This window comes from Triticum urartu, chromosome 7, assembly GCF_003073215.2.
Source record: "Triticum urartu cultivar G1812 chromosome 7, Tu2.1, whole genome shotgun sequence".
Taxonomy (NCBI): domain Eukaryota; kingdom Viridiplantae; phylum Streptophyta; class Magnoliopsida; order Poales; family Poaceae; genus Triticum; species Triticum urartu.
Window position 1 is genome coordinate 550,932,458 of NC_053028.1, and position 23,275 is coordinate 550,955,732.

Below are 23,275 nucleotides of genomic sequence, written 5' to 3' on the forward strand. Positions count from 1 at the left end.
ATGATGGACACTGCATCGCGCAAGGCGACGACCACCACATAGGCATCCACACACTTGAGACACAGGCGCAGTCGCTCAGCACCGCATCCATCAGGGATTCAGGGGCTCCGTTTTCGCCATCTAATCATGGACCAGCGAGTAAGTGTAAAGAAGAGTGAGGAGAGAAGATCACAGTAAGGACAGGGTGTGCAAGGGATTTATAGCAATGTTCTTCTGTGTTATAGACACCGCACTAAATAAAATTTCTGAAATAAACTTTATATAGTTTAAGAGGGAAAGGGTTCTGGAGAGGGTTCTTTCCTCCCTTCGTTCAAACCAGAGTTTAAGGACGATGAGTAAAACTGAAGCTCTAATAAATTGCGGATTAAGAATTGAGATCTAGAAAATGCATTGTTCATTTTCTTCATTGAAAAATTTGACACGCCACACATAAATAGAAAATACTAAGTTATAGCTAGATTTGTTCATGGAAATATTTTTGCTGAAGAGACAACGATATTTAGCTTCAGGCTGCGTCATCTTTTTGTTTTATACTCCCTCCGTTCTAAAATAGATGACCCAACTTTGTACTAACTTTGAACGGAGGGAGTAGTTGTTTAAACTTTGTGGCGCTGCTGCTCTTGTTGGCCTTCTTTAGGTTGATGTACTCTCCCCTTCTCAATATGTTTACATCAATTCTCATGCGTGTTCCCGGAAAAAAGAAATTAGTGTTTGCTGAATTGGAGCATTGCATTTTTAAGTAAGTTTTCAACCATTATTATTTTTGCATAAATTACTTATCTATACGCAAACGATTTCTCTGATTTTAGTAGTTTTGCAGGACATCAGAGAGCAGATAACACATTGGCCACATCTCCAGTAAATGTGGCAATCATACTAAATCATAAAAGGTTGGAGACTTTTGGATATTGAAAGAATCATACTTTTTGAAGTAATATGAGTATTGATTAACTCATTTTTTGCGTTTCTAGGCTGCCTTGATTTTTCTAATATCTATTTTGCCGTTTCTCTTGGCAGGAAGTATCAATGCAATGCTTAAGAAGACTAGGACTCTGAAAATTGTAAGTGTGGGAGATTGTGGTTTCAAAGTTATTGATAAAGATGATTATGAATAAAATCATACTTATCTTAAGGTTATTAAAATACTTCATATGAAATTAAAATTTTCTTTTCTTCATTAACATATAGGACACGAAGCAGATTTGTGTGCTTGTATGGAGGGAATATTCATTGCCATTCAGAGATCAGAGTTGCCTATTTGTGTGAAACTAGACACGCTATCAGCAGTGAACGTGCTCAAGGAGAAGGATCTGGACAGAGCAATGTTTGCATCATTGATTGCTGAGATCAAACGTCTTTTGTCTCTTCGTTTTGGTTCCGGCTTGCCACAGATAGTAAAGCAGATTGTGATGATGATGCTATTTGAGTAATGCAAGATTTTACCCCTAAAAAAGAGACATATAGGACAAGATGTTCTCAACACGCATGCTGATACTACCATTAGTTTGACATTCCATACCTTGTAAGCTCCCAGGCAATTCGTTAACCATGTTTGGATCCCTGGTCACTACTAGGGAAAAGCCTAGCAGCAGCGCGGGTTTTAGGACTATCAGTAGCGCGGGCAGGAGCGCTACTGATACGGCGCTATAACCTAAGGTTAGCAGTAGCGTTGGTTAACCCACGCTACTGCTACACCGACTTAGTAGTAGCGCTTTCTTGACGCGGCGCTACTGGTAATTACTAGTAGCGCTTCTTCCAGCCTGCGCTATTCCTATTATTCCGTATTTTTTTTATTTCATGTTGTATTCATACACCTCTATACAAGTTTTCATACAGCAGCAAGTTAGAGATTGTTTTTACATCATAATGAGTTATTACATCGTTGGGTGAAAGAACCGTGGACTAGTTTCAAGTGGATGGACATCCACTTGAAACTAATCCGCGGTTCTTTCACGCAATGATATAATAAATATCACCATCATCATCATCATCATCATCATCATCATCATCATCATCATCATCATCATCATCATATCATTAACAACTTATCATTATAATACATCATTGTCATATAACACCTCCTCATGATCATCGTTTTCATCGATGAGACATCACATAGCAAGTTGGTCACTAGTCATAATCACAACTACTCCTCATCATCAACTCCTCATAGGACCTACTACATTCTCTTAGGACCTACTATATTCTCTAAGGTAAAATAGCAAAAAACAAGATAGCCCCTGGCTCTCCATTATGGAGAATGCAGATTATCCTGTCTCCAATTCTTGCCTTTCGCTTAATGTTGCTTCCAAGAACCTCCTTACGAATATCCAAACATTTTTTCCACTCTTTGATTAGCATGTGTTCACTGGTTTCAGAAATCCGATATGCACAGGTGAGATCCGTAGGATGACCTGGCTGTATGTTCAGAACTCAATCCATCGGAATTTTCTGTTGAAAAACATAGTAATAACTTCGTAGTTAGCAATGATGTACTAGTTTTAGAAGTATACAAAAGATGCACGGATGTCATAATAGTAAAAAATCTTACCAGGGTATCTCCATAGAAGTTATCGTGGTTCAACACGTGCACTAGTGGCACGTATTCACCATAATTTGGAGGAGTTCGATAATAGGTATTGTAATTCTCAAAGAAAGTACAAAATGCGATCAGATGATTTTTCTCCTTATAAGTTAATTCGAAGCCATCGGTGTAGTGGGTTTTGTCTACCATCTTCTACACATTCTTTGAAGAATGAAAATAAGCTGTCAATGGAAATAAGTTGTCAACTATTTTGAAATAAACAATATAAATTAGTTAATAACTATGTTTGAGAAACTCACATAGCGGTAGAATCGGAAGCGTATCAACAAGGACCCAAATGTCCATATTGTTTTACTCGATGTCAGGATCACCAAGATCCATGGTGACAATCATACCCTCATAAAAACCATACATTTTGCAAAGTGCTTCCCAATTTTGGCAACCAAAATGGGTTACGCTCTGAGAATTGTACATATTTACTTCAAAATCCATATCATGATGGGTCCTTAGATGTATTTTCTTTGTTTCAAAATTTTCATGGTCTTCAAAACCCATCCTCTCCAAGAAAATAGCGTCTTGCATGGCATGGGATAAGCTAGTCGAATTGTAAAAGATGAAAATTACACGTTGAAATAGTTGAAGTCGTGCTTAATTACGAAAAAAACACTTGTCGTCGTTGCGTACCGTTTCAACGTCGAAGGTCTCCTCGAGCTTAATGCTGAAGCGCCGATCATCGTCCAGGTGAGGGCACCTGTCTCACAGACCTCGATCGTCGTGGCTCCAGCTGCACTCCCCCGGGAGACTTTCGTCACCCGAGTACGACATTTCCTACGTTCATAATTCAAAGATTAAACTTGTATAATTAAATATATGTACTAAAAACCCTAAATTAGATCATTATTTTTCGAGAAAATCCAGGCCACTCGATATTTCCTACATATTCTAGCACAAGTCATGCCAGAATTCATGGAAAAATCCGGCATGACCTTTGCTAAAAAGGACATATTGAGTGCCTGAAATTTGCCGGAACGGAAATTAATCAACACTCTGGCAAAACATAGGCCACTTGGAGGTGTAACCTAAACATGACGGGCCACTTGGGCAACCACATATCCTATTTGAGCAACACAGGATATACATGTTTTTATCTACGTCATATATATCTTATAGGACTTATATTGACATGCAGATTTGGCTGGTCTCACCTCGAGGTCGGAGGGGGTCGGTGACGGGGACGACGGCGGGGATGATGGAGGGGCTCCTTGATTTCTGCAAAAGCAAAAACCCTATAAGTTATCACTAAATACATCCCGAATAATTGCTTAAACTAAAAAAATAACAACAAATATGACATGTTCAACTAGTTCTATTAATTCAACTAGTTCTTACTAAATATAAACTTACTATAAATAGAAAACAACTAGGTTCTTTCTAAAAATAAAGTAGTTCAACTAGTTATATTAATTTTCTTACTAAAAATACATTATTTATATTAATTCAACTAGTTCAACTAGTTTATTAATTTACTTACTAAACTTGTTCAACTAAAACTAAACGAGTTCAACTAGTTTATTAATTTACCTACTAATTATTTTAAACACTTACTAAATAAACTAGTTCTATTAAGGACTTACTATAAATAAACTAGTTCTATTAAGCACTTACTAAATAAACCAGCTCTATTAATCACTTAATATAAATAAACTAGTTATATTAATCACTTACTAAATAAATTATTTCTATTAAACACTTGCTAAAAATTCTACTACGCTAGTTCTATCCTAAATTTTCTTACTTCTATTTTATTCAAAACACCTAAAATAGTCAAAAAAATTATTCTATTAAAAAACCTACATTCTACAATGTCTACATTCTAAAATCTACATTTAAATTACCTATAGTTTGCAAGAACAGAGACAAGGGAGGGAGGGAGGTGAAGGAAATATGCCCTAGAGGCAATAATAATGTTATTATTTTATTTCCTTATATCATGATAAATGTTTATAATTCATGCTAGAATTGTATTATCCGGAAACATAATACTTGTGTGAATACATAGACAAACCAAACGTCACTAGTATGCCTGTACTTGACTAGCTCGTTAATCGAAGATGGTTATGTTTCCTAACCATGGACAAAGAGTTGTTATTTGATTAACGGGATCACATCATTGGATGAATGATCTGATTGACATGACCCATTCCATTAGCTTAGCACCCGATCGTTTAGTATGTTGCTATTGCTTTCTTCATGACTTATACATGTTCCTATGACTATGAGATTATGCAACTCCCGTTTATCGGAGGAACACTTTGTGTGCTACCAAACGTCACAACGTAACTGGGTGTTTATAAAGGTGCTCTACAGGTGTCTCCAAAGGTGAATGTTGGGTTGGCGTATTTCGAGATTAGGATTTGTCACTCCAATTGTCGGAGAGGTATCTCTGCTCCCTCTCGGTAATGCACATCACATAAGCCTTGCAAGCATTACAACTAATGAGTTAGTTGCAAGATGATGTATTACGAAACGAGTAAAGAGACTTGCCGGTAACGAGATTGAACTAGGTATTGAGATACCGACGATCGAATCTCGGGCAAGTAACATACCGATGACAAAGGGAACAACGTATGTTGTTATGCGGTCTGACCGATAAAGATCTTCGTAGAATATGTAGGAGCCAATATGAGCATCCAGGTTCCGCTATTGGTTATTGACCGGAGACGTGTCTCGGTCATGTCTACATTGTTCTCGAACCCGTAGGGTCCGCACGCTTAAGGTTTCGATGACAGTTATATTATGAGTTTATGAGTTTTGATGTACCGAAGTTAGTTCGGAGTCCCGGATGTGATCACGGACATGACGAGGAGTCTCGAAATGGTCGAGACATAAAGATTCATATATTGGACGGCTATATTCGGACACCGGAAGTGTTCCGGGTGATTTCGGAGAAAACCGGAGAGCCGGAGGGTTACCGGAACCCCCCCGGGAGATGTAATGGGCCATATGGGCCTTGGTGGAGAGAGAGAGGGGCGGCCAAAGGTGGGCCGCGCGCCTCCTCCCCCCTGGTCCGAATTGGACTAGGAGAGGGGGGGCGGCGCCCCCTTTCCTTCTCCCTCCCCACTTCTTTCCCCCTCCTAGTAGGAGTCCTACTCCTACTAGGAGGAGGACTCCTCCTTGGCGCGCCATAGGGGCCGGCCGGCTTCCTCCCCTTGATCCTTTATATACGGGGGCAGGGGGCACCCCTAGACACACAAGTTGATCCGCGTGATCATATTCTTAGCCATGTGCGGTGCCTCCTTCCACCATAATCCTCGATAATATTGTAGCGGTGCTTAGGCGAAGCCCTGCGACGGTAGTACATCAAGATCGTCACGACGCCGTCGTGCTGACGGAACTCTTCCCTGACACTTTGCTGGATCGGAGTCCGGGGATCGTCATCGAGCTGAACGTGTGCTAGAACTCGGAGGTGCCGTAGTTTCGGTGCTTGATCGGCCGGGCCGTGAAGACGTACGACTACATCAACCGCGTTGTCATAACGCTTCCGCTGTCGGTCTACAAGGGTACGTAGATCACACTCGTCCCTCGTTGCTTTGCATCACCATGATCTTGCGTGTGCGTAGGAAATTTTTTGAAATTACTATGTTCCCCAACAGTGGTATCAGAGCCAGGTTTTATGTGTTGATGTTATATGCACGAGTAGAACACAAGTGAGTTTTGGGCAATATAAGTCATACTGCTTACCAGCATGTCATACTTTGGTTCGGCGGTATTGTTGGACGAAGCGGCCCGGACCGACATTACGCGTACGCTTACGCGAGACCGGTTCTCCCGACGTGCTTTGCTCAAAGGTGGCTAGCGGGTGACAGTTTCTCCAACTTTAGTTGAACCGAGTGTGGCTACGCCCGGTCCTTGTGAAGGTTAAAACAGCACCAACTTGACAAACTATCGTTGTGGTTTTGATGCGTAGGTAAGATTGGTTCTTGCTTAAGCCCGTAGCAGCCACGTAAAACTTGCAACAACAAAGTAGAGGACGTCTAACTTGTTTTTGCAGGGCATGGTCAAGACATGATGCTAAATTTTATTGTATGAGATGATCATGTTTTGTAACCAAGTTATCGGCAACTGGCAGGAGCCATATGGTTGTCGCTTTATTGTATGCAATGCAATTGCACTGTAATGCTTTACTTTATCACTAAACGGCAGCGATAGTCGTGGAAGCATAAGATTGGCGAGATGACAAAGATGCTACGATGGTGATCAAGGTGTCGCGCCGGTGACGATGGTGATCACGACGGTGCTTCAAAGATGGAGATCACAAGCACAAGATGATGATGGCCATATCATATCACTTATTGATTGCATGTGATGTTTATCTTTTATGCATCTTATCTTGCTTCGATTGACGGTAGCAGTTTAAGATGATCTCTCACTAATTATCAAGAAGTGTTCTCCCTGAGTATGCACCGTTGCGAAAGTTCTTCGTGCTGAGACACCACGTGATGACCGGGTGTGATAGGCTCTATGTTCAAATACAACGGGTGCAAAACAGTTGCACACGCAGAATACTCAGGTTATACTTGACGAGCCAAGCATATACATATATGGCCTCGGAACACAGAGACCGAAAGGTCGAGCGTGAATCATATAGTAGATATGATCAACATAGCGATGTTCACCAATGGAACTACTCCATCTCACGTGATGATCGGACATGGTTTAGTTGATTTGGATCACGTAATCACTTAGAGGATTAGAGGGATGTCTATCTAAGTGGGAGTTCTTAAGTAATATGATTAATTGAACCTAAATTTATCATGAACTTAGTACCTGCTAGTATCTTGCTTGTTTATGTTTGATTGTAGATAGATGGCCCGTGCTGTTGTTCCATTGAATTTTAATGCGTTCCTTGAGAAAGCAAAGTTGAAAGATGATGGTAGCAATTACACGGACTGGGTCCGTAACTTGAGGATTATCCTCATTGCTGCACAGAAGAATTACATCCTGGAAGCACCGCTGGGTGCCAAGCCTGCTGCTGGAGCAACACCAGATGTTATGAACGTCTGGCAGAGCAAAGCTGATGACTACTCGATAGTTCAGTGTGCCATGCTTTACGGCTTAGAATCGGGACTTCAACGATGTTTTGAACGTCATGGAGCATATGAGATGTTCCAGGAGTTGAAGTTAATATTTCAAGCAAATGCCCGGATTGAGAGATATGAAGTCTCCAATAAGTTCTATAGCTGCAAGATGGAGGAGAACAGTTCTGTCAATGAGCATATACTCAAAATGTCTAGGTATAATAATCACTTGATTCAATTGGGAGTTAATCTTCCAGATGACTGCGTCATTGACAGAATTCTCCAATCACTACCACCAAGCCACAAGAGCTTCGTGATGAACTATAATATGCAAGGGATGAATAAGACTATTCCCGAGCTCTTCGCAATGCTGAAAGCTGCGGAGGTAGAAATCAAGAAGGAGCATCAAGTGTTGATGGTTAACAAGACCACTAGTTTCAAGAAAAAGGGCAAAGGGAAGAAGAAGGGGAACTTCAATAAGAACAGCAAGCAAGTTGCTACTCAAGAGAAGAAACCCAAACCTGGACCTAAGCCTGAAACTGAGTGCTTCTACTGCAAGCAGACTGGTCACTGGAAGCGGAACTGCCCCAAGTATTTGGCGGATCAGAAGGATGGCAAGGTGAACAAAGGTATATGTGATATACATGTTATTGATGTGTACCTTACTAATGCTTGCAGTAGCACCTGGGTATTTGATACTGGTTCTGTTGCTAATATTTGCAACTCGAAACAGGGACTACGGATTAAGCGAAGATTGGCTAAGGACGAGGTGACGATGCGCGTGGGAAATGGTTCCAAAGTCGATGTGATCGCAGTCGGCACGCTACCTCTACATCTACCTTCGGGATTAGTATTAGACCTAAATAATTGTTATTTGGTGCCAGCGTTAAGAATGAACATTATATCTGGATCTTGTTTGATGCGAGACGGTTATTCATTTAAATCAGAGAATAATAGTTGTTCTATTTATATGAGTAATATCTTTTATGGTCATGCACCCTTAAAGAGTGGTCTATTCTTATTAAATCTCGATAGTAGTGACACACATATTCATAGTGTTGAAGCCAAAAGATGCAGAGTTGATAATGATAGTGCAACTTATTTGTGGCACTGCCGTTTGGGTCATATCGGTGTAAAGCGCATGAAGAAACTCCATACCGATGGGCTTTTGGAACCACTTGATTATGAATCACTTGGTACTTGCAAACCGTGACTTATGGGTAAGATGACAAAAACACCGTTCTCCGGTACTATGGAGAGAGCAACCGATTTGTTGGAAATCATACATACAGATGTATGTGGTCTGATGAATGTTGAGGCTCGTGGCGGATATCGTTATTTTCTCACCTTCACAGATGACTTAAGCAGATATGGGTATATCTACTTAATGAAACATAAGTCTGAAACGTTTGAAAAGTTCAAAGAATTTCAGAGTGAAGTTGAAAATCATCGTAACAAGAAAATAAAATTCCTACGATCTGATCATGGAGGAGAATATTTGAGTTACGAGTTTGGTGTACATTTGAAACAATGTGGAATAGTTTCGCAACTCACGCCACCCGGAACACCACATCGTAATGGTGTGTCCGAACGTCGTAATCGTACTTTACTAGATATGGTGCGATCTATGATGTCTCTTACTGATTTACCGCTATCGTTTTGGGGATATGCTCTAGAGATGGCTACATTCACGTTAAATAGGGCACCATCAAAATCCGTTGAGACGACGCCTTATGAACTGTGGTTTGGCAAGAAACCAAAGTTGTCGTTTCTGAAAGTTTGGGGCTGCGATGCTTATGTGAAAAAGCTTCAACCTGATAAGCTCAAACCCAAATCGGAGAAATGTGTCTTCATAGGATATCCAAAGGAAACTATTGGATACACCTTCTATCAAAGATCCGAAGGCAAGACTTTTGTTGCTAAATTCGGAAACTTTCTGAAGAAGAAGTTTCTCTCGAAAGAAGTGAGTGGGAGGAAAGTAGAACTTGACGAGGTAACTGTACCTGTTCCCTTATTGGAAAGTAGTACATCACAGAAACCTGTTTCTGTGACACCTACACCAGTTAGTGAGGAAGCTAATGATAATGATCATGAAACTTCAGAACAAGATACTACTAAACCTCGTAGATCAACCAGAGTAAGATCCGCGCCAGAGTGGTGCGGTAATCTTGTTCTGGGAGTCATGCTACTAGATCATGATGAACCTACAAACTATGAAGAAGCGATGGTGAGCCCAGATTCCGCAAAATGGCTTGAAGCCATGAAATCTGAGATGGGATCCATGTATGAGAACAAAGTATGGACTTTGGTTGACTTGCCCAATGATCGGCAAGCAATTGAGAATAAATGGATCTTCAAGAAGAAGACTGACGCTGACGGTAATATTACTGTCTACAAAGCTCGACTTGTCGCAAAAGGTTTTCGGCAAGTTCAAGGGATTGACTACGATGAGACCTTCTCACCCGTAGCAATGCTTAAGTCTGTCGAAATCATGTTAGCAATTGCCGCATTTTATGATTATGAAATTTGGCAAATGGATGTCAAAACTGCATTCCTGAATGGATTTCTGCAAGAAGAGTTGTATATGATGCAGCCGGAAGGTTTTGTCGATCCAAAGGAAGCTAACAAAGTGTGCAAGCTCCAGCGATCCATTTATGGACTGGTGCAAGCCTCTCGGAGTTGGAATAAGCGCTTTGATAGTGTGATCAAAGCATTTGGTTTTATACAGACTTTTGGAGAAGCCTGTATTTACAAGAAAGTGAGTGGGAGCTCTGTAGCATTTCTGATATTATATGTAGATGACATATTACTAATCGGAAATGATATAGAATTTCTGGATAGCATAAAAGGATACTTGAACAAAAGTTTTTCAATGAAAGACCTCGGTGAAGCTGCCTACATATTGGGCATCAAGATCTATAGAGACAGATCGAGACGCTTAATTGGACTTTCACAAAGCACATACCTTGACAAAGTTTTGAAAAAGTTCAAAATGGATCAAGCAAAGAAAGGATTCTTGCCTGTGTTACAAGGTGTGAAATTGAGTAAGACTCAAAGTCCGACCAATGCAGAAGATAGAGAGAAAATGAAAGATGTTCCCTATGCTTCAACCATAGGCTCTATCATGTATGCAATGCTGTGTACCAGACCTGATGTGTGTCTTGCTATAAGTCTAGCAGGGAGGTACCAAAGTAATCCAGGAGTGGATCACTGGACAGTGGTCAAGAACATCCTGAAATACCTGAAAAGGACTAAGGATATGTTTCCCATATATGGAGGTGACAAAGAGCTCATCGTAAATGGTTACGTTGATGCAAGCTTTAACACTGATCCGGACGATTCTAAATCGCAAACCGGATACGTGTTTACATTAAACGGTGGAACTATTAGTTGGTGCAGTTCTAAACAAAGCATTGTGGCGGGATCTACATGTGAAGCAGAGTACATAGCTGCTTCGGAAGCAGCAAACGAAGGAGTCTGGATGAAGGAGTTCATATCCGATCTAGGTGTCATACCTAGTGCATCGGGTCTAATGAAAATCTTTTGTGACAATACTGGTGCAATTGCCTTAGCAAAGGAATCCAGATTTCACAAGAGAACCAAGCACATCAAGAGACGCTTCAATTCCATCCGGGATCTAGTCCAGGTGGGAGACATAGAGATTTGCAAGATACATACGGATCTGAATATAGCAGACCCGTTGACTAAGCCTCTTCCACGAGCAAAACATGATCAGCACCAAAGCTCCATGGGTGTTAGAATCATTACTGTGTAATCTAGATTATTGACTCTAGTGCAAGTGGGAGACTGAAGGAAATATGCCCTAGAGGCAATAATAATGTTATTATTTTATTTCCTTATATCATGATAAATGTTTATTATTCATGCTAGAATTGTATTATCCGGAAACATAATACTTGTTTGAATACATAGACAAACCAAACGTCACTAGTATGCCTCTACTTGACTAGCTCGTTAATCAAAGATGGTTATGTTTCCTAACCATTAACATGTGTTGTCATTTGATTAATGGGATCACATCATTAGGAGAAAGATGTGATTGACATGACCCATTCCATTAGCTTAGCACCCGATCGTTTAGTATGTTGCTATTGCTTTCTTCATGACTTATACATGTTCCTATGACTATGAGATTATGCAACTCCCGTTTACCGGAGGAACACTTTGTGTGCTACCAAACGTCACAACGTAACTAGGTGATTATAAAGGGGCTCTACAGGTGTCTCCAAAGGTGAATGTTGGGTTGGCATATTTCGAGATTAGGATTTGTCACTCCGATTGTCGGAGAGGTATCTCTGCTCCCTCTCGGTAATGCACATCACATAAGCCTTGCAAGCATTACAACTAATGAGTTAGTTGCAAGATGATGTATTACGAAACGAGTAAAGAGACTTGCCGGTAACGAGATTGAACTAGGTATTGAGATACCGACGATCGAATCTCGGGCAAGTAACATACCGATGACAAAGGGAACAACGTATGTTGTTATGCGGTCTGACCGATAAAGATCTTCGTAGAATATGTAGGAGCCAATATGAGCATCCAGGTTCCGCTATTGGTTATTGACCGGAGACGTGTCTCGGTCATGTCTACATTGTTCTCGAACCCGTAGGGTCCGCACACTTAAGGTTTCGATGACAGTTATATTATGAGTTTATGAGTTTTGATGTACCGAAGTTAGTTCGGAGTCCCGGATGTGATCACGGACATGACGAGGAGTCTCGAAATGGTCGAGACATAAAGATTCATATATTGGACGGCTATATTCGGACACCGGAAGTGTTCCGGGTGATTTCGGAGAAAACCGGAGAGACGGAGGGTTACCGGAACCCCCCCGGGAGAAGTAATGGGCCATATGGGCCTTAGTGGAGATAGAGAGGGGCAGCCAAAGGTGGGCCGCGCACCTCCTCCCCCCTGGTCCGAATTGGACTAGGAGAGGGGGGGCGGCGCCCCCCTTTCCTTCTCCCCCCCACTTCTTTCCCCCTCCTAGTAGGAGTCCTACTGGAGGAGGACTCCTCCTTGGCGCGCCATAGGGGCCGGCCGGCTTCCTCCCCTTGATCCTTTATATACGGGGGCAGGGGGCACCCCTAGACACACAAGTTGATCCACGTGATCATATTCTTAGCCGTGTGCGGTGCCCCCTTCCACCATAATCCTCGATAATATTGTAGCGGTGCTTAGGCGAAGCCCTGCGACGGTAGTACATCAAGATCGTCACCACGCCGTCGTGCTGATGGAACTCTTCCCCGACACTTTGCTGGATCGGAGTCTGGGGATCGTCATCGAGCTGAACGTGTGCTAGAACTCGAAGGTGCCGTAGTTTCGGTGCTTGATCGGTCGAGCCGTGAAGATGTACGACTACATCAACCGCGTTGTCATAACGCTTCCGCTGTCGGTCTACAAGGGTACGTAGATCACACTCTTCCCTCGTTGCTATGCATCACCATGATATTGCGTGTGTGTACGAAATTTTTTGAAATTACTATGTTCCCCAACAGGAGGAGAGAGGAGGGGGAGGGGGTGTCCGGAGGAGGAGGGGGAGGGGCCGGCCGGAGGAGGAGGAGGGCGGGGCGGTGGGAGGAGGGCTGCCGGCGGAGGAGGAAGGAGGGAGGAGGGGGCAGCCGGAGGAGGAGGGAGGAGGGGCGGCTCGAGGCGGAGGGAGGAGGGCACGGTGGGAGGAGGGAAGGAGGGAGTACCTCGATGGAGGACGGACGATGGGTATCGGCACGGGCGAGAGTGACTGAGAGGGAGAGTGAGTGAGAGAGGGTCGGCCGCGTGGGGAGGATATATAAGGTAGGGTTAGTAGTAGTGCGTGTGCGAGAAAAGCGCTACAGCTAAGGAGAATAGCAGTAGCGCTGGGCGAGGATACGCGCTACTGCTAAGTTGGGCTAGCCATGTGCGCCCAGTTCAAACATAGCAGCAACGCTTTTTACTAGTACGCGCTACTGCTAAAGTTATAGCAGTAGCGTGGTTTATTTACAGGCGCTGCTACTAAGTAGCAGTAGCGCATGATTTGTCCAGCGCTACTGCTAAGATGCTGTGTATAAGGTTTTCCCTAGTAGTGGGTATTTACTTTCTGATCAAACGAATCAGTTATGTTTATGTTTATGTTGAAGCAACATTAATATGAAAAGGGAAAATGATGCAGAAACTCAACCTCATGACAATTGTACAAAAAACCTAGTTTGCAGGAACAAGTGATGCGATTGCCACAATACAACTGGCCAGGCAACTAGATAGGTGGTCAAGTCTAGAGAAAAATGGGTGAAGGTAAACAATTATTCTTTTCAATTCTTTTTTCACAAAATAATGACCAACCACGTGAGTGGTTGCAACCACAAAGGGTGTGTGTTACTTACTGTTGCTCTATACATCTAGAGATGAAGCAACGTGGCGAAAGCTGAAGTCAGAGCATAGGTGTGTTGTTAGGAAACTGATTGCACATGACATTGCAAACTATTTATTAATAGATTGTTGTTTCCACTAAAAGAAAAAAAGACATGAATGGTGTATTGTCCAATTTTTTGGGTGGTGGACGAGAGCGGGTTGTACTATTTTCATGCAATGATATCCTCATCATGCTGGAGTCGAAGCACCCCCCCGGTTTGGAGCAGTGAAATATGTATGAGGGGACCCACTATCTCAACGACAAAGAGAGGGGCAAACTATCACCGCCATTTTCCCCTTAGTTGGACAAGTTAGGAGGGAGTGAACCATGACTCTTTGATGATACATGTGTTGCACGTGCATGCTTACTAGTTATCAATGAAAAGATACATTGATTCACTTTACACCTGAGTGCGGCGTTTCAGTGCCCAGACTCATCTGCACCTGGTTAGAAAAAAATCACAAAAAAATCAAAAAAAAATCCAAATGTTTTTTCATGGTAGAAAATTCATCGCGCGGGGTCCGCTCCAATTTTTAGATTATTTGGACATCTGAGCAGCTCTCAGCAAAAAATACAAATCGGGTCAGAACAATGCATGAACAGTAGACATTTTTACAGACCTTGAATTTGTCTTTTTTTGCCTAGAGCTTCTCATATGTCCAAATGATTTAGAAATTGGAGCGGACCCCACGCATCAAATTATCTACCACACATAAAAAATTGGAATTTTTAAAAAATTTATAGTATTTGTTTTGATTTTTTCGTGAGGGTGGGTGCAGCCGAGCCTGAGCTCAGAAGTGGATTACCCAGCCGCTCTCTCGCGGGGCAATTTCATCGTTAAGGCTCTCCCGCGGGAACACGGAACCGGCGGCGGGCCATGCACGGCGAGTCTCTCGATACCCTCTTTAGTGGAATTCTTCACACGTATCAGAAAAAGATCATGGAGGAACAAGAAGAAAAAACATAGAAGGAGAACCCCATCAATTTGTAGTGATGCAAAAATAAAAAGGTACCATGTGTTCTTCAAATTTCCTTGCAGTGGATCAAGCGACAACTGCGGCAGCTTCCTCTCGCACCAGCCACCCCTACCTCCCCTTTCCCTGCTCTCACGCAAGGCGAAGAGGGAAGCGACCAAGCACTAGTAGAAAACAGGGCTTTGGTTCGGGCAGGGCAAGCCCATTAGTCCCGGTTCAGTCACGAACCAGGACCCATGGGGGCATTCGTCCCGGTTCGTTAGCCCATGGGTCCGGCCGGGGCCTCATGGGCATTGGTCCCGGTTCGTGGGGACCCATTTGTCCCGGTTCTAGGCACGAACCGGGACCAATGGGCCTCGCTCCTGGCCCACAACCATTGGTCCCGATTCCAGCCACGAACTGGGACAAATGAGTTGCCTATATATACCCCATCTCCTCGGCAGAGCACTCCATAGTGCTCTGTTTTTTCTGGCCGGCGAGGGGAGGGCATTTGGGTGCTGTAGCGCCCCGAGACCGATGTGCCAGGTGTCCTCCAGTTATTCGCTGTTGTTGCCTTGTCATTGCTTGCGTGTCATGCATTGCATATCATGTCATCATGTGCATTTCATTTGCATACATGTTCGTCTCATGCATCCGAGCATTTTCCCCGTTGTCCGTTTTGCAATCTGGCGCTCCTATGTCACCCGGTGTCCCTTTCTACCTCTTTTCGTGTGCGGGTGTTAAACGTTTTTGGATTGGACCAAGACTTGTCATGCGGCCTTGGTTTACTACCGGTAGACCGCCTGTCAAGTTTCGTGCCATTTGGACTTCGTTTGATACTCCAACGGTTAACCGAGGGACCGAAAAGGCCTCGTGTGTGTTGCAGCCCAACACCCCTCCAAAGTGGCCCGAAACCCACCTAAACCTCCTCCATCATCTCGGTCGTTCGATCATGATTGCGTGGCCGAAAACCGCACCTCATTTGGAGCTTCCTAGCTCCCTCTACCTATAAAAGAGCACCCCTCCCCGAAATTCCGGATTATTTCGCCCCTAACCCTAGATCCCTTCATCCTCGCGCCACCGGACAAACATCCCGCCAACGGACTGAAGGAAATATGCCCTAGAGGCAATAATAAAGTTATTATTTATTTCCTTATATCATGATAAATGTTTATTATTCATGCTAGAATTGTATTAACCGGAAACATAATACATGTGTGAATACATAGACAAACAGAGTGTCACTAGTATGCCTCTACTTGACTAGCTCGTTAATCAAAGATGGTTATGTTTCCTAACCATGGACAAAGAGTTGTTATTTGATTAACGGGATCACATCATTGGATGAATGATCTGATTGACATGACCCATTCCATTAGCTTAGCACCTGACCGTTTAGTATGTTGCTATTGCTTTCTTCATGACTTATACATGTTCCTATGACTATGAGATTATGCAACTCCCGTTTGCCAGAGGAACACTTTGTGTGCTACCAAACGTCACAACGTAACTGGGTGTTTATAAAGGTGCTCTACAGGTGTCTCCAAAGGTACATGTTGGGTTGGCGTATTTCGAGATTAGAATTTGTCACTCCGATTGTCGGAGAGGTATCTCTGGGCCCTCTCGGTAATGCACATCACATAAGCCTTGCAAGCATTGCAACTAATGAGTTAGTTGTGAGATGATGTATTACGGAACGAGTAAAGAGACTTGCCGGTAACGAGATTGAACTAGGTATTGAGATACCGACGATCGAATCTCAGGTAAGTAACATACCGATGACAAAGGGAACAACGTATGTTGTTATGCGGTCTGACCGATAAAGATCTTCATAGAATATGTGGGATCCAATATGAGCATCTAGGTTCCACTATTGGTTATTGAGCGGAGACGTGTCTTAGTCATGTCTACATTATTCTCGAACCCGTAGGGTCCGCACGCTTACGGTTTCGATGACAGTTGTGTTATGAGTTTATGCATTTTGATGTACCGAAGTTTGTTCGGAGTCCCAGATGTGATCACAGACATGACGAGGAGTCTCGAAATGGTCGAGACATAAAGATTGATATATTGGAAGCCTATATTTGGATATCGGAAGTGTTCCGGGTGAAATCGGGATTTTACGGAGTACCGGGAGGTTACCGGAACCCCCCGGGAGGTATATGGGCCTTAATGGGCTTTAGTGGAAGAGAGGAGAGATGGCTAGGGTTGGGCCGCGGGCCCCCTAGTCCGAATAGGACAAGGAGAGGGGGGCGGCGCCCCCCCTTCCTTCTCTCTCTCCTCCTTCCCCCTCCCGAATCCTATTCCAACTAGGGAAAGGGGGGGAATCCTACTCCCGGTGGGAGTAGGACTCCTCCTGGCGCGCCCTCCTCCTGGCCGGCCGCACCCCCCCTTGATCCTTTATATACGGGGGCAAGGGGCACCCCAAGACACACAAGTTGATCCACGTGATCATATTCTTAGCCGTGTGCGGTACCCCCTTCCACCATAGTCCTCGATAATATTGTAGCGGTGCTTAGGCGAAGCCCTGCGACGGTAGTACATCAAGATCGTCACCACGCCGTCGTGCTGACGGAACTCTTCCCCGACACTCTGCTGGATCGGAGTCCGGGGATCGTCATCGAGCTGAACTTGTGCTAAAACTCGGAGGTGCCGTAGTTTCGGTGCTTGATCGGTCGGGCCGTGAAGACGTACGACTACATCAACCGTGTTGTGCTAACGCTTCCGCTGTCGGTCTACAAGGGTACGTAGATCACACTCTCCCATCTCGTTGCTATGCATCACCATGATCTTGCGTGTGCGTAGGAATTTTTTTGAAATTACTACGTTCCCCAACACGGACACGTCCGACTTCGCCGTCCGCCGCCACGTGGCGTTGTCTGATTCGCGCCGCCCGTGTGCCCACTTCGCCACGCCGCCGGACCCGCCCGAGGCCCATCGCCGGCCCACCTCTGGGCCGAACCGGGCCAGATCCCGCGTGCCGCCCGAGCCACCCCGCTACGGTCGCCGCACCACCGCCGCCGGCGAGCGCCGCCACCGGGCCTCTCCGTCTCCGGCGACCGTGCCACCGCCGGCGCACCCGCCTCGCTCCGCTTCGGAGAACCCCGCACTCGAGCCCGGCCTTCTTCGCGTCTCCTCACCCGCTCGCAGTGCGCCGCCGCTCGTCGTCGCCATCACCGACGACCTCCATCGCCAGAGCAGCCACCAGATCATGAACCGCCTACCTCCTGCACCGCCCCGCGCCCCTACCTCGCCACCCGTCGCCTCCGAGATGAGCTCCAGCTCGGATTCGGCGAGATCCGGTGGAGGAAGCCCCGGATCCGACCTCCCCGGCCTTCTCCGGCCAACTCCGGTGGAATTCCGGCGAGATCCGCCGCCCGTGTTGACTTTCCGCGAGGTCCAAAATTTCCCAAAGTCATTTTGTCCCACCAACTTTTAGGCATTTTCATCATGGCATAACTATGTATCCGTGGCTCCGATTTGCGCGTGTAGCATATCAAAATGTTTGTCTCAGAGAGTACATCATTTCATCTCATTGCATCATTTTCTTTTGAGCTCATCTTGATGCCTGAAATGCTGTTGGAAGAGGGCTATTTGAGATAATTGTCAGATCTGCTGCATCAAATAGCTATTTGTCATTTTTGCCATGATTAATGTGTGCATGATATGCTCCTGAGCTCTACATGTGTTTTGTTATCTGCCATGCCATCTTTACAGAGGTGCTTGCCATGTATTTTTGTGATATTTGTGGTTACTAGCACACGCTTGCAAAGTAGCGTAATCGGTAATGCTGATTTCAGGGACTTAGAATTTCTCTAAGTCCTTGTCCTGATTTTGTCGGTATGCCATATGTTCATGTTGTTTCCTAGTGATCCGTGCCTCTTTTGAGGATGATCAGTAAGGATGATTTGTTAACATTGTGGTGCTATATCCATCCTTGTCTTTTTTTGCATTTATGGAGCACCGTAGCTTGAGTCAATCGAGCTCTACTTTTGCTATATCGTGAATCCTGGCAGATTGTTGACTTGTTAGCAATTTTGCCGAGCATGTTGTTATTGATCCGTGCATGCTATGTTGTTTTTCTTGCCATGTCTAGATTCTATGGTATGTATTCTTGATGGGTGTATGCTTAGTTTGTCATGCCATGCTCTGTAGTGAGTGCGTCGAGGTCGTAAACATGCCTACTCGTTAACAGATTTGCATGCTTAAGTTTTTCACTAAGTCTGTAATCTGTTTATGTTTTTGCCATGTTCACATGCTTGCAATTGTATTTTCTGTCCCCTTTTGGCTCAAGGTCACTAAGGGACTTTTGTTAAGTGCTTTGAGTAGCTTCATGCCATGCTTTTATTTTCCATGCTTAGTTCCTGTAGCATATAGTTTTCATGCTCCAAAATATGCTTCCTGATGATAAATTCTAGACTTGTGTTAATTTCACTAAGTCTGAAACCTGTTATCATTTGCATTTTTGCCATGCTTGTTTGAACCTGTTAATGGATGAATTAGTCGTAGCTCAGTGTTCATCTTTTGTCAAGCATCATGAGTGGATCCCTGCCATGTATTTTTTTGTCATGTTTGAGTGCTGTAGCATATTTATTTTGTTGCATTTATATGGCTACTTGCTGTTTATCGCAGACCGGTGCCATATTTGTTTTGCTTGCCATTTCCAAACCGTGCATCCGATTCCGGTGAACTTTATATCGATTTCAACTGAAATCCCCTCACATTTCCAGTGGCACTCTTGGATTTCCAAGTCGAGGCCAGGTTTAATCATTCCTTTGCACATCATGCATATGTATCACATACCCCATCCCGCAGATCATACCATGATCATGTATTGGTTGTTTACTATGTTGTGTGCTTCTTTCCGGTGTTGCTTCTTCGGGTTGGTTCCGATAACGTCGCGTTTGTGAGGACCCGTTCGACTACGTCCATTTGTCTTCTTCATGGACTCGTTCTTCTTCCTTGTGGGATTTCAGGCAAGATGACCATACCCTCGAAATCACTTCTATCTTTGCTTGCTAGTTGCTCGCTCTTTTGCTATGCCTATGCTGCGATACCTACCACTTGCTTATCATGCCTCCCATATTGTTGAACCAAGCCTCTAACCCACCTTGTCCTAGCAAACCGTTGATTGGCTATGTTACCGCTTTGCTCAGCCCCTCTTATAGCGTTGTTAGTTGCAGGTGAAGATTGAAGTTTGTTCCTTGTTGGAACATGGAGATCTTGTTCCTTGTTGGAACATGTTTACTTGTTGGGATATCACAATATCTCTTATTTAATTAATGCATCTATATACTTGGTAAAGGGTGGAAGGCTCGGCCTTATGCCTGGTGTTCTGTTCCACTCTTGCAGCCCTAGTTTCTGTCATATCGGTGTTATGTTCCCGGATTTTGCGTTCCTTACGCGGTTGGGTTATAATGGGAACCCCTTGACAGTTCGCCTTGAATAAAACTACTCCAGCAATGCCCAACATTGGTTTTACCATTCGCCACCTAGCCTTTTCTATTCCCTTGGGAGTCGCGCTCCTGAGGGTCATCATTATTTTAACCCCCCGGGCCAGTGCTCCTCTGAGTGTTGGTCCAAACTAGAGCCCCTTGCAGCGCCACCTCGGGGAAACTCGAGGGCTGGTTTTAGTTGTACGGACTGCTCATCTGAGTGTGCCCTGAGAACGAGATATGTGCAGCTCCTATCGGGATTTGTCGGCACATTCCGGCGGTGTTGCTGGACTTGTTTTACCATTGCCGAGTCTTGTAACCTGGATGCCGAGTCTGATCGGAATGTCTTGGGAGAAGGAATATCATTCGTTGACCGTGAGAGCTTGTGATGGGCTAAGTTGGGACACCCCTGCAGGGATTTGAACTTTCGAAAGACGTGCTCGCGTTTATGGACAGATGGGAATTTGTTAATGTCCGGTTGTAGAAAACCTGAAGTTGACCTTAATTAAAATACATTAACCGCATGTGTAACCATGATGGTTTCTTCTCGGCGGGGTCCGGGAAGTGAACACGGTGTTGGAGTTATGCTTGACGTAGGTTGTTCTAGGATCACTTCTTGATCATAGTTGTTCGATCGTGCTTTGCCTTCTCTTCTCGCTCTATTTTGCATATGTTAGCCACCATATATGCTAGTCGCTTGCTACAGCTCCACCTCATACCTTTTACCTTACCCATAAGCTTAAATAGTCTTGATCGCGAGGGTGTGAAATTTCTGAGTCCCCGTGACTCACAAATACTTCCAAAACCAGCTTGCAGGTGCCGATGAGTCCGTGCAGGTGACACAACCAAGCTCAGGAGGAGCTCGATGAAGATCTTGTCCTTTGTGTTGTTTCGTTCTAGTTGATCAGTAGTGAAGCCCAGTTGGGGTCGATCGGGGATCTGTGTAGCATTTGGGGTAGTCTTCTTTTATTTTGGTTCCGTAGTCGGACCTTGATTGTATTGGATGTTGTAATGTTTTATTCATGTAATTGTGTGAAGTGGCGATTGTAAGCCAACTATGTATCTTTTTCCCTTATGTATTACACGGATTGTTTGCGAAGATTACCTCAATTGCGACATTGCTTTCAATGCGGTTATGCCTCTAAGTCGTGCTTTGACACGTGGGAGATATAGCCGCAGTGAGGGTGTTACAAGTTGGTATGAGAGCCTTCCCCGAACTTAGGAGCCCCCTGCTTGATCGAATCGCTGATGTTATTGAGTCTAGAAATGTTTTGAGTCATTTAGGAATTATATATATCGGAGAGTTAGGACTTCTTTTTACTCATCAGTCCCTTCGTCACTCTGGTGAGGCATCCTTTGACTCTTCTCTTCTCAAATTTCACTAAAAAAATTTTAGGATCACGCGGATATCTTGGAATCGTTCCAATGGTTTTGTGACGAGAACATTGTTCTTGGTGCGTCCTGTCATTTAGGGGTTGTGGCAGTGTCCCGGTGAGTTGAGCTCCGAGGTGTTGTCGTCACAATTTTATCGTTGCAGTTCTGGAATACCTGAGTTTAGTTTCGCCGACATCGAAAAACTCTTTTATGCAGTTGTTGGTGAGATAACCTCGACGCCACCAAGTACTGGGGCGGGAGTTCGGGAGTATTGCCATAACTCGTATAACGGATGCTTTTCGAAGGTTGAGGTAGACGATTTCCGAAGGTTTCTTGGTTATGTGTTGAAGGATGGATACATCTGGATGTAGGATTTGCTAGTTTTGGGTGAGATATTATGCTTCCCCTGTATCCCCAACACCTGATTGCATAACTGGAAAATTTCGGGAGTTTTTAAGTTGGAATTCAAGTAGCTCTTAGGATATCTTTCCGAAAGATGTATGATATGAAATTGGGGTTCGACGTTTAGTGGTCCGCCTATGCACGGTTGGTTTTACAGTGGTCTCGTTGTGTCTTAAAGAGTCCTTGGCTATGCCGACTCGGGGACGCTTCGTATGTCATGTGCACTGCCTTGTACATGATGGTGCTGTACAATCAAGCCCGTGTAGGCCCCACCACGAAAACTTCGGACGAAATCTCTATCATATGTTTGTTCCGGCTTATTCTGCAAGCCAATCCTTTGTTTTGCATTGAGTTGTGGTATTCGAGTTGCTTCAATGTCAAGTGTTTGATTCCATACCTTCCCCAAATGGTGTTCTCATACTCCGATGTGAATACTAATCCTTCATGATAATCGAGATTGTCATGTCAATCCTTTTTAAACCGGTGTGCTTCTCTTCAAGTGGATCCGATCATTGCAACATCCGCAAGATCAAGTATCAGTTCTTCTCAACGGTGTTTGTTTCATCCTGCCTTTGTTTTCCCACCCTCCCACCCTTTTCCCTTCAAGAACTCGGATTTCTTAATTCGTTATCCATTTTAGGGATGGGAAGTCTCTTCTTTCTTTTCAATCAATGTTCTTTTCCGGTGATGCTCATTAAGATACTAACGGAGCCTCAAGCTCATCATTACTCATTCTCTTTTCTTCTCCGGTGGACCAATTCAAGCTTTTGGTGTTGATCATATCCCTTTTTCCTCATTTCAAATACCTTCTCTTGCCGGTGCTCCTCATATTCATTCATTTCTCGCTATTCTATTGTTCCGGAGAGCTAAAGATATCTCAAAGATTCATGTTTCCACTCTGCATTCGTTCAAGATCCTTCGAGGTTGTTATCTCATTCAAGTCATTTAATTCAACCGGTGCAACCTCTCTTTCAAATCATTCAACGGTGTTTTCTTTTGAGTGGGACCTAACCCACAGGTCTTTTCCCAGGATCTTACCTGACTCTTCTTATTTTCCCGGAGCTATCCTTAAATTTCTT